This window comes from Ascaphus truei, chromosome 1 (genome assembly GCF_040206685.1).
Source record: "Ascaphus truei isolate aAscTru1 chromosome 1, aAscTru1.hap1, whole genome shotgun sequence".
NCBI lineage: Eukaryota > Metazoa > Chordata > Amphibia > Anura > Ascaphidae > Ascaphus > Ascaphus truei.
The window spans coordinates 530,733,866-530,749,126 of record NC_134483.1 but is presented as its reverse complement, the minus strand read 5'-3'; positions in this window follow the sequence as shown (position 1 = coordinate 530,749,126).

Genomic DNA, 15,261 nt, shown 5'->3' with positions numbered 1-15,261 from the left:
CAGTGCAGGAGAGAGTAGAGTCATCGTATCCAAAGCCAAGGTCAGCACAGGAGAATAACATAAGGTCCAAGGTTCCAGGCAAGGTCAGGCAGCAAGGTAGAAGCAGAAAGGCACGGAGTAGTGAGGGTAAGTGTCACACAAGAAGTTATGCTCGGCAAGGAATGGGAGCACAGAGAGGATATTTAAAGGACCTCCAACCAATGGGAGGCATGCAGGAAGCAGGACCGCGGTTCCTGATAGGCTGCTGGATCGTGCAGGTGCAACCTATTGCACAGCCAATTGAGACCACATCAGAGAGTGCGCGCGCTGCACGCAACCTGCGCATAACGCTGGTGACCCGGTCGCATGCTGTCATTGCGTACCATCACAATAATACATTTTGTGTACTGTATATCATCTTTTTAAAGTGAACTTTTATTTGACATACTGTCTACTCTGATAGACAACGCATGGATTTTTCTTTGCCATTAAGCTCGCACACTGTACTGTAGTTTATTTGTGATTCTAATTGAGCTGTAATTGTGATATCAATGCATATGATTACATAAGCCTTGAAGAAACTGGTCGTCCTTATGCAGCTAGAGGGTAATGTATGAAGACCCCCTCTCCAATAGCATGACACCTGAAGAAATGCACAGTTAGCAATGCAGCAGCTTCCATTCAAGAGGATGGAGGTTACAACATTGTTAACAGTGTTCGACATATGGTGGGAAAGGAAACCGTTTGGCTCTACATGAAAAGCCTCATTATTCCAACAATTAGGGAACATGCCAAATTTGAATAGCAGGGGGTTTATCACAGGCTTAAAAATGTAGGATGTTAAAAACAGTTAGCCAATTTAAGGGACATAGAAGTAATCTGTGAGAAAGGCAGAGATGACATACAGTAGAACCAGCATGTGTGCTGTTTCTTAGTAAAATAATAAGGCACATTCATCCCGACTGTAATTCTTAGTGGTCTGGTGCTTGGTTGGTGACCTATGAGTCCTTGGTGGTTTTGTATGCATGTAGCTAGGAAAAGCGAAGGCACATCATGCAAATACACAGCTTACGATATCCTTCAATAAACGCACAACTCTATCAACGTATATATATCTTTATTTATATAGCGCCCACTCAGCACTTTAGAAAGACAATACAATAAAGGGAACGTATAGTACAATAAGTGCAGCAAATAGAATCTAACAGTAGGAAAGGAAATCCCTGTCCCAGGGAGCTTACACTCTAAGTGGTAGAACTTTACCATTTTTTTACTCTGTATATTGATCTGGTTGGACATAAAACCAGGGTTCCTGGTTTTAGAGATTAGAGACATTGGAAGTCAGGACCTCATCCCGAAATGCGATCCCTGAATATGGTCCAGTGCATGGAGCACAGAGGTAGTCAGAGATATAAAGGCATATAAAGCCCAGGCAATTAGGGCCTTATTCTATGGTGTCTGGAGTGGCCAATTGGACCATCTCCTTTCAATGGGGATTTTCATTCGTAAACAACCCAAATGGCTGCACTGGACTACATCGAATTATCAAACACATACAACCCCCGCAAGCTCAGAACCAGAACCTGCCACACCATAAATATTTGTGTCTAAAGGAATTCTTATAAGGAATCGGAGAGTGCGTCCCCCCGCGGCGCACTCCCTTCTTACCTGCTGCCTCGTGCAATCCCGCGGTTCACACAGTGCGCGCGCTCACGGAGGAACTTTGCAAATGTTGCAGAGTCTGGCTCCGCCCCCTGGTTACGGCGCGTGTCAGCATCGCTCAGTGTGCACACGTTACAGGTGTGCACCGCTCCCCAGCCGCACGTCAACAATTCTAACTACTTCCATCACTCCCACCTGTCTCCTGCATCTCCTAAAACATACAGGACACCTACAAGCTCTATATTGAACCCCCGAAATAACCACAACATATATATATAAGCATATAAGTGTCACAAAGGAGTGTTACTGAGCATGGTAATATATATTTAAAACCAGAGACAGAACATGAAACACAGACAGAGCTCAGTGCACATCCAGTGAAACTTATACACGGTACAGTGCCTAAATATATATGTATTGATATCTATTAAATAAAATGGTCTTTTAGTTTAACATTTTGGCCAAAGTGTTGTAAGCTCACTCCATTGCATCTCCCACTCTCAGGGGAACTTGCTTGCTTGCAGTTTGATTGTGACAAATCTAATACAGAGTGCTTTTCCTGGTAATGTACAGGTTAATAAAAGCTTCAATCAGACTTAGAACTATGCAACTAATTTTGACAGATTTATTATAAATCATTCTTCCTGGTAATGCACAGGTTATTAAAAATTTATATTAGTGTTAGGGACCCTTGAGATGTGGTCTGCCGTGTAGTGGCTCAGGGGCTTACAACACTTTGGCCAAAATGTTAAACTAAAAGACCATTTTATTTAATAGATATCTATACATATATATTTAGGCACTGTACCGGGTATAGGTTTCACTGGATGTGCACTGAGCTCTGTCTGTGTTTCATTTTCTGTCTCTGGTTTTAAATATATATCGCCATGCTCAGTAGCACTCCTCTGTGACACCTATATGCTTATATATATATATATATATATATGTTGTGGTTATTTTGGGGGTTCAATATGAGCTTGCAGATGTCCTGTATGTTTTACAAATCTTGTTCAGCTGGTCTTAGCTGATTGGAAGGTGGCTCTTCCTATCTTGTTGAAGCTCACCCCCTCCCACATTTAAATGGTTAAAAGCTCACTCCATAGCATCTCCCACTCTCAGGGGAACTTGCTTGCTTGCAGTATGATTGTGACAAATCTAATACAGAGTGCTTTTCCTGGTAATGTACAGGTTAATAAGAGCTTCAATCAGACTTAGAACTATGCAACTAATTTTGACAGATTTACTATAAATCATTCTTCCTGGTAATGTACAGGTTATTAAGAATTTATATTAGTGTTAGGTACCCTTGAGATGTGGTCTGCCGTGTAGTGGCTCAAGGGCTTACAACACTTTGGCCAAAATGTTAAACTAAAAGACCATTTTATTTAATAGATATCTATACATATATATTTAGGCACTGTACCATGTATAAGTTTCACTGGATGTGCACTGAGCTCTGTCTGTGTTTCATGTTCTGTCTCTGGTTTTAAGTCCTGCATCTCCTAGCCTATCCCTGCCTCCGCTGAGGCCACACCATCACTCCTCCCCCCTGCCTCATTGGTTGCTCTTGCCCATATATGCTCAGCTGTGCCACTGGCACTTTGACTGAGCATAGTTCCTGGTAGCGTTGTTCTCCCACTTCCTGGTTCCTAGCCTTGCCTTGTCTCGTGTTCCATTGTCTTGCTTTTCAGATTAATTACAGAGGGCTAAATAAAATCACCCTAAAGAACCGCTATCTGCTACCTCTTATCTCTGAGCTTTTTGATCGTCTCCAAGGGGCCACTATCTTTTCTAAATTAGATCTGCGTGGTGCATATAATCTACATATAAGGCAGGGCGATGAGTGGAAGACGGCCTTCAATACCCGAGACGGTCATTTTGAATATTTAGTCATGACCTTTGGTCTGTGTAATGCCCCTGCCGTTTTCCAAGAATTTGTGAATGAGATATTCCGAGATATCCTTAATCTTTTTGTCATTGTTTACCTTGACGACATTCTAATTTTCTCTAAGTCCCTTCCAGAACACTTCAATCACACAAAACTGGTCTTATCTCGTCTTCGGGAAAATCCCCTCTATACCAAATTAGAGAAATGCCAGTTCCACCAGACTACCACGAGATTCTTAGGATACATTATCTCAGACTCTGGTTTTGCTATGGACCCTGGCAATCTTAAAAGAAGGTCTGGACTAGCCACAACCCACTGGCCGCAATCCAGTGTTTCCTAGGATTCGCGAACTACTTTCGTAGATTAATTCGTGACTTTTCTACCACAGTATCCCCGATCACAGCCTTAACCAAGAAAGGGGCAGATGCAGCTTCCTGGCAATCCGCAGCAGTCCAGGCTTTCAACCTTCTCAAAAGAACTTTCGTCTCTGCACCCATCTCAATCCAGTAGATGCGTCTGATGTAGGGGCCGGTGCCATATTATCTCAGAGACAGGAGAAGAACAGCCTCTGGGGAGGAAGGTGGAGCACAGCGCAGGGCCAAAATATAGGAACCAGCACACCATAGGTTAAAAACTACTTTATTAAGCGACTAGGGGAGACACCAGCTGTGGAGCAACCACCCACTCTGACGCGTTTCGGGCTAAGCCCCTTGTCAAAGAGTATGACCCCAATACAAAAAACACACATTTATATACACAATTTACCTAATAGATCACGTCTTTAGCCGGAAGTGACGTCAGCGGAATCAGCCGAGGGTCTCGCGAGACTTGCCAGTACAACTGGAGTCTCAAAGAAACAAACAAGGAGGACCCCACAGCGCCACCTGGCTTGGAGGACGCGCCATAACCGTCACACAAAAAATATATATACATAATCAGTAGTCTCTCACAATATCAAAGGCAAGAATGACACTTGTCTAATCATGAAATGGAGATACGGTAACCTCACATGCGATGTAGGAAAAAGAATAGGGGAAATAGAGGGAAAAAAAGGGACCATGCTGAATGTATATATAATAGCCATAATAAAAAACACTTATTTCTTTAAAAAAATAAAAGAAGAAAGGGGGAAGGAAATGGTGGTTGATAGAGAGGTATATACCTATAAATAAAGTTCTAATTCAAAGAATATGTTAACCTTTAAGTTAAATAGGTAAATATCTCTCTATATAACCAACATAGGAGTAAATACTCCATCCATACCGTTTCGAGAACAACATAAGATATTAAACGATATAAATTCACTCAATGTAAACAGTTGTATATAAATTATAAACCTGATAAAAGTTGTCATGAACGAATGTCAATAATCTACATGACCTAGAGATATAGAACATGATACACATAGTATGTATATAGTGACAAAATAAATAAACAAATAATCAATACATGTCATCAAGAACACAGGGGAAATATTAATATAATCGGCGAGGGGATGAACACCATTGTCACTGAGACAAAAAATGTTTCAGTTCCCAATCGGTGTTCATCCCTCGCGGAGACATAGATCCCAAAGAATGTATCCAGAACATTTCTCTGCGATTAAGGATATTCTCCCTATTTCCACCTCTGACCGGTGCCTTAATATATTCAAGGGCACAAAAGGAAAAATTATTTATATTGCCAGAGGGGCACGCAGAGAAGTGTCTTGAGACGGGATATTTGTCATCCTTCTGCTTAATGGATCTCAGATGTTCTGATATCCTTTGCTTTAGAGGGCGTATGGTTCTCCCTATATATTTGCTGCCACAACCGCATCTAAGCATGTATACGACATAATTAGAATTGCATGTAATCAATGATCGAATTCTTAAATTTTCTTTAGTATAAACATTTTTAATCTGCTTAAGTGGAGTTGCATACCTACACATATTGCAATTTCCACATTTCTGGAAACCTCTAATCTTAGTAGTAAAATTAATCTTGCCAAAGGTCTGTACCAAACTCGGTGATAAGTAGTGTCCCAGGGTTTTAGCCCTTCTAAAGACAAATTTAGGTGGAATTTCAACATATGTCTTAAGTTCTTCATCGAGTTTAAGTACATTCCAGTGCTTCAGAATAATGTTATGAATTTGTCTAGATTGTCTACTATAAGTAGATATGAATAAAGGTGTTGAGTCCTTAGAAAATCCATCTCTTGTTCTCTTATTGGATTTCAACAGATCTTTACGGTCAACCTGTAAAGCATTGGTATAAGCAGAGTCTATGTTAGATTTACTATAGCCCCTTGATAGAAATCTGTTCTTAAGATCAACAGATCTGTCAATAAAGGCTTGTTCAGTCGAACAGACTCTGCGTAAGCGTAAAAATTGCGCCTTTGGTGTTCCCTTAATTAATGAAACTGGATGTGCACTGTTGGCCTGGAGAAAGGAATTACGAGAGTTAATCTTACGGTAGAGATCAGTTTGAACGTTACCATCCATATCGACATATAGACAGACATCTAGATAATTAATGTGGTGCCTGTTTGATTCAAATGTGAATTTTAAATGATATATGTTGTTATTAAGGTAGTCAATAAACAAAACCAATTCCATATTGCTACCTCTCCAAATCAGAATCAAATCGTCAATGAAACGACGGTAGAATATTTAATATATTGGAGCAGCTTTATTAGGACTTATATACCCAGGATCAAGATTGCTATTATCCGTTACACATGGGATTTATTGGATGGTATATGACATACCTGTGAATTATTTCTGTTGCACCGTGGTTGGACTCTTTGTCCTTTCTTTGTCATATTACAGTATCTCAGAGACAGTCGCCACACACCAAACTACACCCATGTGCCTTTTTTTCAAATAAATTTTCGTCAGCGGAACAGAACTATGACGTTGGTAATCGGGAGCTATTAGCTATTAAACTCGCTCTACAGGAATGGAGACACCTCCTGGAAGGCACGGAACAGCCAATCACCATTCTCACAGACCATAAGAACTTGCTGTATATTGAGAGCGCCCGTCGTCTTGGAGCTCGCCAGGCCCGCTGGTCACTTTTTTTTCTCACAATTTAATTATATAATTTCTTTCATTCCGGGGTCCAAAACTCTAAAAGTGGACGCCCTATCTTGCCAGTTCATAGCCGAGGACAAACCAGAGTGCCAATCAGAAACCATCCTCCTGTCTAAACACATCCTGTCCACTAACTCTTTCGACGTCCTGGATTACATTTTGGCGAACCAATCCCATATTCCAGAAGGTCTTGAGGTTCCGGATGGTTGTTTGTATGCGGCACCACGTTTTCGCAAGAAAATTTTGGAATGGAGCCATTCATCCAAATCTGCCGGGTATCCCGGTACCCGAAGAACTACCGACCTCATTAAACGAACATTTTGGTGGCCCACTATGCTAAAAGACACCGAACAATATGTCAAGTCTTGTTTCACATGCGCCCGCAACAAAACTTCTCACAACAAAACCACCTGGACTCTTACGCCCTCTGCCCATACCGAACCACCCTTGGAGTCACTTGTCTATGGACTTTACTGTCGAATTACCTCCCTCCAAAGGAATGAACACCACCCTCATCGTAGTTGACCGTTTTTCAAAACAATCGCATTTCATCTCTTTAAAAGGCTTGCCCAACTCGGCCATGCTAGCAGATGTTTTCACTAAAGAAATCTTTTGCATCTATGGGTTACCCGTAACCATAGTCTCCGATCGAGGGTCACAATTCGTCTCCAGGTTTTGCTGGTCATTTTCCCAGAGGATGGGCATTTCCTTACACTTTTCATCCAGGTACCACCCCCAAACAAATGGTCAGACCGAGAGGACAAATCAGACCCTGGAACATTACCTACAGTACTTTATCTCAGACGCCCAAGACGATTGGATGGACCTTCTTCCCTGGGCAGAATTTGCCCACAATTCACTAAGGAACGAATCTACATGGGAATCCCCATTTTTTATCAATTATGGATTCCATTCTGCATGGCTCCCCATCACCTCTCTCTCTTCCGGGGTCCCAGCGGCAGATAATAGAATCAAGTTCTTACAAGAGTCATGGAGGAGGATTCAAAGGAGTCTCGGGGAGGCTACTCTCAGACAAAAGACTCCCCGAGTTCAAACCAGAAGACAGAGTGTGGCAATCATCAAAAAACATCAGGCTCAAAACACCCACTCTTAAGTTGGCTCCAAGATTTCTGGGTCCTAACCCTATCCTGGAAAAGATCAATCCTGTTGCTTACCGTCTCCAACTTCCTTCTTCCATGAGGATACCTTCGGTGTTCCATGTATCACTCCGGAAGCCTGTCTTTCGAAGCTCTCTCTTACCAGATTCTTCATCCACACCGCCGGCTACAGTGATCGTACAAGGATAAGAAGAGTATGAGGTACAGTCCATTATCGATTCAAGAATATCAAGAGGAGCGATACAATATTTGGTTCAGGGGAAGGGGTTTGGACCAGAAGAACGGTCCTGGATATCCCATCACCAAATACATGCTCCCAACCTAGTAAGGCGGTTTCATGTGAAGTACTCCCTCAAGCCATATTGGAGTCGCCCAGAGGCCGCTCCTCAATGGGGGGGTACTGTAAGGAATCGGGGAGCGTGTCCCCCGTGGCACACTCCTTACCTGCTACCTCGCGCAATCCAGCGGTTCACACAGAGTGCACGCGCTCATGGAGGAACTTTGAAGACGTCGCGGAGTCTGGCTCTGCCCCGGTTATGGCGCATGTCAGCATTGTGCGGCGTGCACACGTCACGTGTGTGCACCGCTTACCAGCTGCGCGTCAACACTCCTAACTACTTCCATCACTCCCACCTGTCTCCTGCATCTCCTAGCCTATCCCTGCCTCCGCTGAGGCTGCACCTTCACTCCTCCCCCCTGCCCCATTGGTTGCTCTTCCCCATATATGCTCAGCTGTGCCACTGGCACTTTGGCTGAGCATAGTTCCTGGTAGCGTTGTTCTCCCACTTCCTGGTTCCTAGCCTTGTCTCGTGTTCCATTGCCTTGCTTTTCAGATTGATCTCCTGTGTACCGACCCGGCTTTACCTTTGGACTTGGCACCTCTGGCTTACTGACCCTGGCTTACCTCTGACCTTCCGCACCTCTCCAACCCTGACCACGGCACTTGGACTCCTACGATCCTACTGGCTTTAACCCCTGACCACGGCACTTGGACTTCTACTATTCTACCGGCTCCTACCCCTGACCACGGCAAGTATCTAGACCACTCTCACCTCTCCAATCACGAGCTGGCAACCTCGACCATCCACACTCCGGACGTGCCCCCGTGGCTGTGGGTGGCGTTTCTACCCCTTCTCACCTCAGGGTGAGGGTCCCGCCTTGTTTGTGGTGAGCGCAGCGTTACAGTTCTACTGTGATTGTGATCTAATGTACACAAAAAAAGACAAAAGACTGGAGGACCAGTACTTTTAAAACATTATATCTTCCGGCATCAATTCATTAGGCAGGACAACATTGAATAGAATGGGGTTTATTCGGGCAAGCCCACAGACATACAAAAGCTGCACAAAATCCAGTAAATACATACCAACTGAGGGTCTGGGGGAACTCAACTAGGTGCACGGCGCCTGCTTCAGGTAGGCTTACCCTGTCCAGTCAACATCCAGGAACACACAGTACTCTATTGGTGTGTGTGTGTGTGTGTGTGTGTGTGTGTGTGTGTGTGTGTGTGTGTGTGTGTGTGTGTGTGTGTGTGTGTGTGTGTGTGTGTGTGTGTGTGTGTGTGTGTGTGTGTGTGTGTGTTTTTTTTGTAAATTTAAATGGATAAACAATTGTTTGAAGGATTGTGACTGAAATAATTAAGAGCATTTTATTCTCATTGAAACCAATAGGATTTCTGCTAACCCTGCTGCAGTTTTGTACTTTGTAACCAGTTTTGCTGCTGGGAGACTTGGAAAGAGCCAATATACCTTAGTTACAGTTTACACATTCACTGGTTTTTTTTTGTTTGTTTTTTAAACCTACTCTGTTTTGCTTGAAAAATCCAGGAAGACTATGGACTTAAATACGTTAATATGAGTCTTCTTTCAACGCTTCCTCCTATTTTAGTTATCTGCAGGAATATATTAGTCATTGTATTTTAAAAGGCTATATAAATAGACATATTAGTTTATTGATCAGCTAATTGATTTTCAATATGTGACTTGCTGACAATGCTTAGGGTCAATGAAAAGACTTAAGGGAGCAATTACCAAGTTGTTCCAACATCACCTTGCCTGTGCTGGTATTTATTACTCAGTTAAAGGAGACCAAGCTAATTTCTCCATTTAATATCAGACTTTAATTTCTTCAAACAGGTATGTTTCCTTGAGTTGAATTCTCCTATCAATTGCAAGAGAACTGAAAATGTAATTAACTATTGGGGTATGTTAGTGTGAGTTAATAGGCAGACCACTCCCTTAATTGTTATTCCATTGCATGTGATCAGAGAATTTAAGACAGACTATGTTGGCTGTGAGCCATATGGCTGTGTAACATCAAAGTGTCACATTTAAAGTGTCTGGCAGAGATAATTTTGGAGTTGAAATTGGAGGTAAAGATTAGAGGAAGGTCTGGACAACTTTGCAACTGTAAGAACTTAGCTTTCGAAAAGCTGTGATTCTTTGTGCTCTTTCTATCCTCCAGTCCAGGAATCTCTCCACCTGCATCAAACTATGCCCTCCCTATTACTTTTTCTATTTATGTTTCCTCACTCCTTTGTGAACGTCTCTGTTCTCTCCAACTTCCCCACTCCCCACTGCACCATTATTTATACACCTCTCTCCCAACAACTTCTTTACCCCTCAATAAAAAGCACCCACACAAATCCTCTTCACTCCCTCTATCTACTCCTTCCTGCTGCTGGGGATCTCCCCTAAGCCTGAAGCCAGATATACACACCAGATCTCACCCACGCCTCCCTGACATCTCTTCCCCTGTAAATGGTGTTAACCTTCTCATTTAATACTGACTAACCTTAAAACTCACCCCACAGATCAAACACCCCAATAGCTTGCACTCATGGCTTCTGTCCCACACCCACAGACATTCCTACCACCTATTGTGGCCAAGCACTACCATCTACTGCACTTATTCCCTCACCTGCTGTCTGTAAGGGTCCGTGGGTCACGATCGACCCGTCACTGCGCTCCTTTACCTGCTGCCACAACAGGCACCACCGCTGCTCCGAATCCCCGTCATCTCCCCACTGGCGCGGGCATCTCCCGCACTGCTTCTCCTCTTCTTCTGGGTCGCACGCGTCAGCCATCTGCCTTACAGGGCGCGTGTGGACCCGTGCAGCTTGTGCACGGCCCTCGGGGGATAGCTCCGGCCCTACCTATCGTGCTATCACGCGGCACGCCCCCCAGCCTCAGGAACACTCCAGCCTGCCTCCTTGTTCCCTGGCTCCTATCCTAGTTACCCCCCGGGCCGCACCTCCGCTCCACCTCCCTTCTGATTGGCGCCTGCCAGCTATTTAGCCCTAACTTCCCATTCTGTCAGTGCTCTGCATAGCTTCTAGTACCTTGGTGCTGACTGCCCCTGCTAGGCTCTTCTCTTGTTTTTTCAGCCCCTGAGTTCCTGACCTTGGATAGTCTGCAAACCTCCTCTGGATCTTGACCTTGGCAAATGGATATTCGACTACGCTGTCTTCTCTAAGCTCTTCGGGGCAGGGACTTCCTTTCCTATTGTCTGATTTTGCCGCACTTATTATTATAATTCCCTGTACTATATTCTTTGTAAAGCGCTGAGTACACTTTTGGCACTGTATAAATAAAGACATACAATACAAAGGCCCTGCTTTAATATATTCAGAAACCTGCATTAGATTTAATATGCGTTAAAGCACGGGAGCGCAATATTTTTTATTTGCCGTCTGTCCCCCTCCCCTCGCGCCCCCCTTGCTTACTTGCTTCAATCGTCCTGGCGTCATGATGTCACGTTTCCACGGCAACGCAATGTCACATGACCCAACGGCGTCATTTGACGCTGCGTTGCCATGGCAACGCGTGACCAGGAGCGTCTGAAACAAGGTAAGTAGAAGTTTACAGAGGCCCCCCGGCTGCAGCTCCCCCGGCATTAATTTAAATGTATTCGGGAAGCGTGCGGGGGCCTCTGTAAACCCCACGCCCCCTGCAGCATGTCTCGCGCCCCCCACTTTGTGCACCGCTGCCTTAAAGCATGGGTAGCCAACTCCAGTCCTCAAGAGCTAGCAACAGGTCAGGTTTTTAGGATACCCCTGCTTCAGAACAGGTGGCTCATTTAGTGGCTCAGTCGAAGATTGTGCCATCTGTTCTGAAGAATTGATATCCTGAAAACCTGACCTGTTGGTAGCTCTTGAGGACAGGAGTTGGCTACCCATGCTTTTAAATATTATTTCTGCACTAGAGGTGAATCACAGAAGTCTGCCTAAGCCCTGTTCATAAGGTTAAGAGGGAAGGGCTACCTGTACGTATTAAAGAAAAACTTCCTATTAGAATCAAAGGCATGTTCTCTTTGATAGTTTGATGTGTTTTACCCCTTTGCTGTCAGCTGCATTGGAGCGAACAACTAAACGTCCTACTACACATAGCTAATAAAAGACAGATAATAGTTAAGGCGAAAGATGCCCATGTAAAAGAGAAAAAGAACAAAGCGCACGACTCTCATAGCGTAAAAAAGTACTTATATTGTGACAATAATAAAGTGTAAATGATTGCACGTACAGTACAAGAAAGACTAATCATATAAGCAGGGCATGTTTGGGGTACATCAGGGAACAGCAAAGCTTTCGACTCGCCACACTCACAGACCAGGACTCTGATGTCACCTCCACACGCTCCACAACACACCGTCCACAACGGGCCCCCCCAGTGATCAGTGAAGTAAACGAAAGTCCCGTGGGTAGCGCAAGCAGGATCAAAGACGCTGGTAGTATTACAAGAGAGTGTCCAATGTAGTTTAAACATTCCTACGCGTTTCGTCTCGAACTACTTCGTCAGGGATCCCTGACATTGGACACTCTCCTGCAATACTACCAGCGCCTTTGATCCTGCTTGCGCTACCCACGGGACTTTCGTTTAATTCACTGATCACTGGGGGGCCCGTTGCGGACATGCCGCGTGTTGAGGTGACGTCAGAGTCCTGGTCTGTGAGTGTGGCGAGTCGGAAGCTTTGCTGTTCTCTGACGGGCTTTGAGCTGAAATGGATCGGATGGAGCAGGAGAGATTTGTTTCCATTTGTCTCTTCAATATAACCTTTATTGGGTACTGTGTTACGGACAATACTTGCTTGCCGCTGGTGGTGGTGAGGAGATGATGATGATGAGGGATGAGATGATGAGAGGGTGGTGAGGATATGATGATGATGATGAGGGGGGTGAAATGAGATCATATGAGATGTTGATGAAGAGATGATGATGATGAGTGGGGTGAGGAGATGATGATGAGGAGGGTAATGGTGGTGGCGTGAGAGGAGGATGAGGAGGGGGGGTGAGAGGGAGCTTGAGGGGTGTTGCAACAATCTTGGAAGTAGTGGGAGAGAAGCATTACAATCAGTATAGCTCGCCCTGTATGACTGCTGGTCTGTGATTTATAAATTATCTGACCGTTCTGTCAAGCAGACGAACTCAGTGATTCGACGACTATTTTACAATTCTTGAAAATATCCTCGTACTTTGTGGACTGCGAGGCCATACTTGTGGAACAGATATACTCGAACATTTTTTTGAAATACAGATCTAAAAATTGTTGATGTCAATTTGGAGGCTGAGCTAAGATGTGCGTTGAGTTCAGATATTCAGCCAATGTCTCTGCAACTTGTCAGAAATAAGGTTTGTCAAATTTCGCATTAAATTGTCTTACATTTTCAATTTGAACCATTTTCATCGTTTGCGTCTGACGCAGTTGTATCTGAGTAGTCAGTGTTCATGTTTTGAATAAACTTGTTGAAACAGTGTGTGTGTGTTTTTAAATTTTCGAATGCGCAACATAATACCTCCATTTTTACGTGGTGTGGCTATTTTCATTTCTCATTCGCCACACCTGTGGCTACATTGAAAAACAGGTTGCCAACCCCTGCTTTACATAGTAATGATGATACCAGTGCCTAGGTGTGGCTGGTGAATATGCTAAATTAATTACCATAAGCATCAATCACAAGGCCTGACCCTAGGGCTCACATGCACTTAATTGTCTACCCTAGTCTATCAGCCTCTAATTAGAAACCATACACCTCCTCCATCCACTACCAGTTAGTCAATGAAGATAACTTACCCATTCAGAAAGGGAGGGGGGGAAGCAGTGCTTGTGAAATGAAGCTATTGAGTTGGGAGGTAAGAATAATGGAGCCCAGAGGAGCCGCTGACGCTGTCATTAAGGGCTTGATGCTCAGTTCCATGTTAATTTCACGTTCTCGGGGTCACCCCCTGCTTGTCTGGGGGCTGTAGCTATCTGTCCTGTGGGAATGATCATCAGACGTTATGCTCATCAAGTAGAAAGAATCTGACACAGATTGAATATGCCAGCTCATTTCATCAGTGGAAAATGAAACAACCACCCAAACGAATTCACATCAGATAGTTTACAATAACATATGCCTGATCAGGCTGGTTCACTCAAGGTCAGGCTCACGTATAGACAGTTTGGAAATGATGCATGTGTGTTTATTTTACATTGCAACAGGGTCTGCATAATATTCTTCTGTTAATGACTTTGTCAAACTTAATTTGCAGCAAAATCCCTTAGATCTTACAGTTATTAAAATAAAGTAGTTGCATGTTCTAACTATATTGACTCTGGAAAGTGTATTGGAGATTGTGAGGGTTCTTCAATGATAAGATTATAATCTAAAAATCTTTCAAAACCTCTCCATGTGTTTATTAATACAACAAAAACCTTTATACATTTTAAAAGCTCTCTTCACTATAATTTAATTTGTGAAGAACTCCTCGTGTTGCTCCAAGTGAAAAAAAATATCCCAAACTACCGTACAATACTCCTTCTCTTCTGTAATGTTTTTGGTAATTTAATATCATAAAATACAGAAAATGTGTATCGTTTCCAGTGTATAAAATGTGTTTGATAGTGATTGCATCTGGTACAACATACAGTATCTGTATCTATAGCTAATATTTAAAGTAAATGTAGGCAGTGTTTTTATATGTATTTGGTTTTAGACTGTTATGACCATGAGAAGGATATGCTTAATGGTTTGCAGTGGATTTGACAAAGTAACTGTTTCAGTTTATGGTTGGATTAATTGAATCTTTGAAAGACACCATTTTTTGAATTTAGTGTAGATTTTATTTTATTTCAAATATATATATATACGAATTTAAGATCTAAGTATTATATATATATATATATATAATACTTAGATCTTAAATTCGTTCTTTACTTTTACAATACACAGTAACAATTATTTAAAGATGCCATTCCTACCCTTTTCCTTTCTCATCATTAAACATTCCTGCCAGAGACACCAGCAGAGTTTCCTGGGGAATTGTGTTGCTGATCTGTATATAACGCTCAGTCACTCTCATATATGTCAGGCTATACAGTATTAAACTGAAAATGTAATACAATTGTATGTAATACAAGTAATGATGACTAATAATTGGTTACTAATACATTATACTTATATAAAAACGAGTGTCATTATTTGGATACATTTTCTTACATGTTGAGCTCACTCATTCACCTGTCCCTTTCGTCTGTGCAAAGTTACCTTACCCCAATATAAGTGG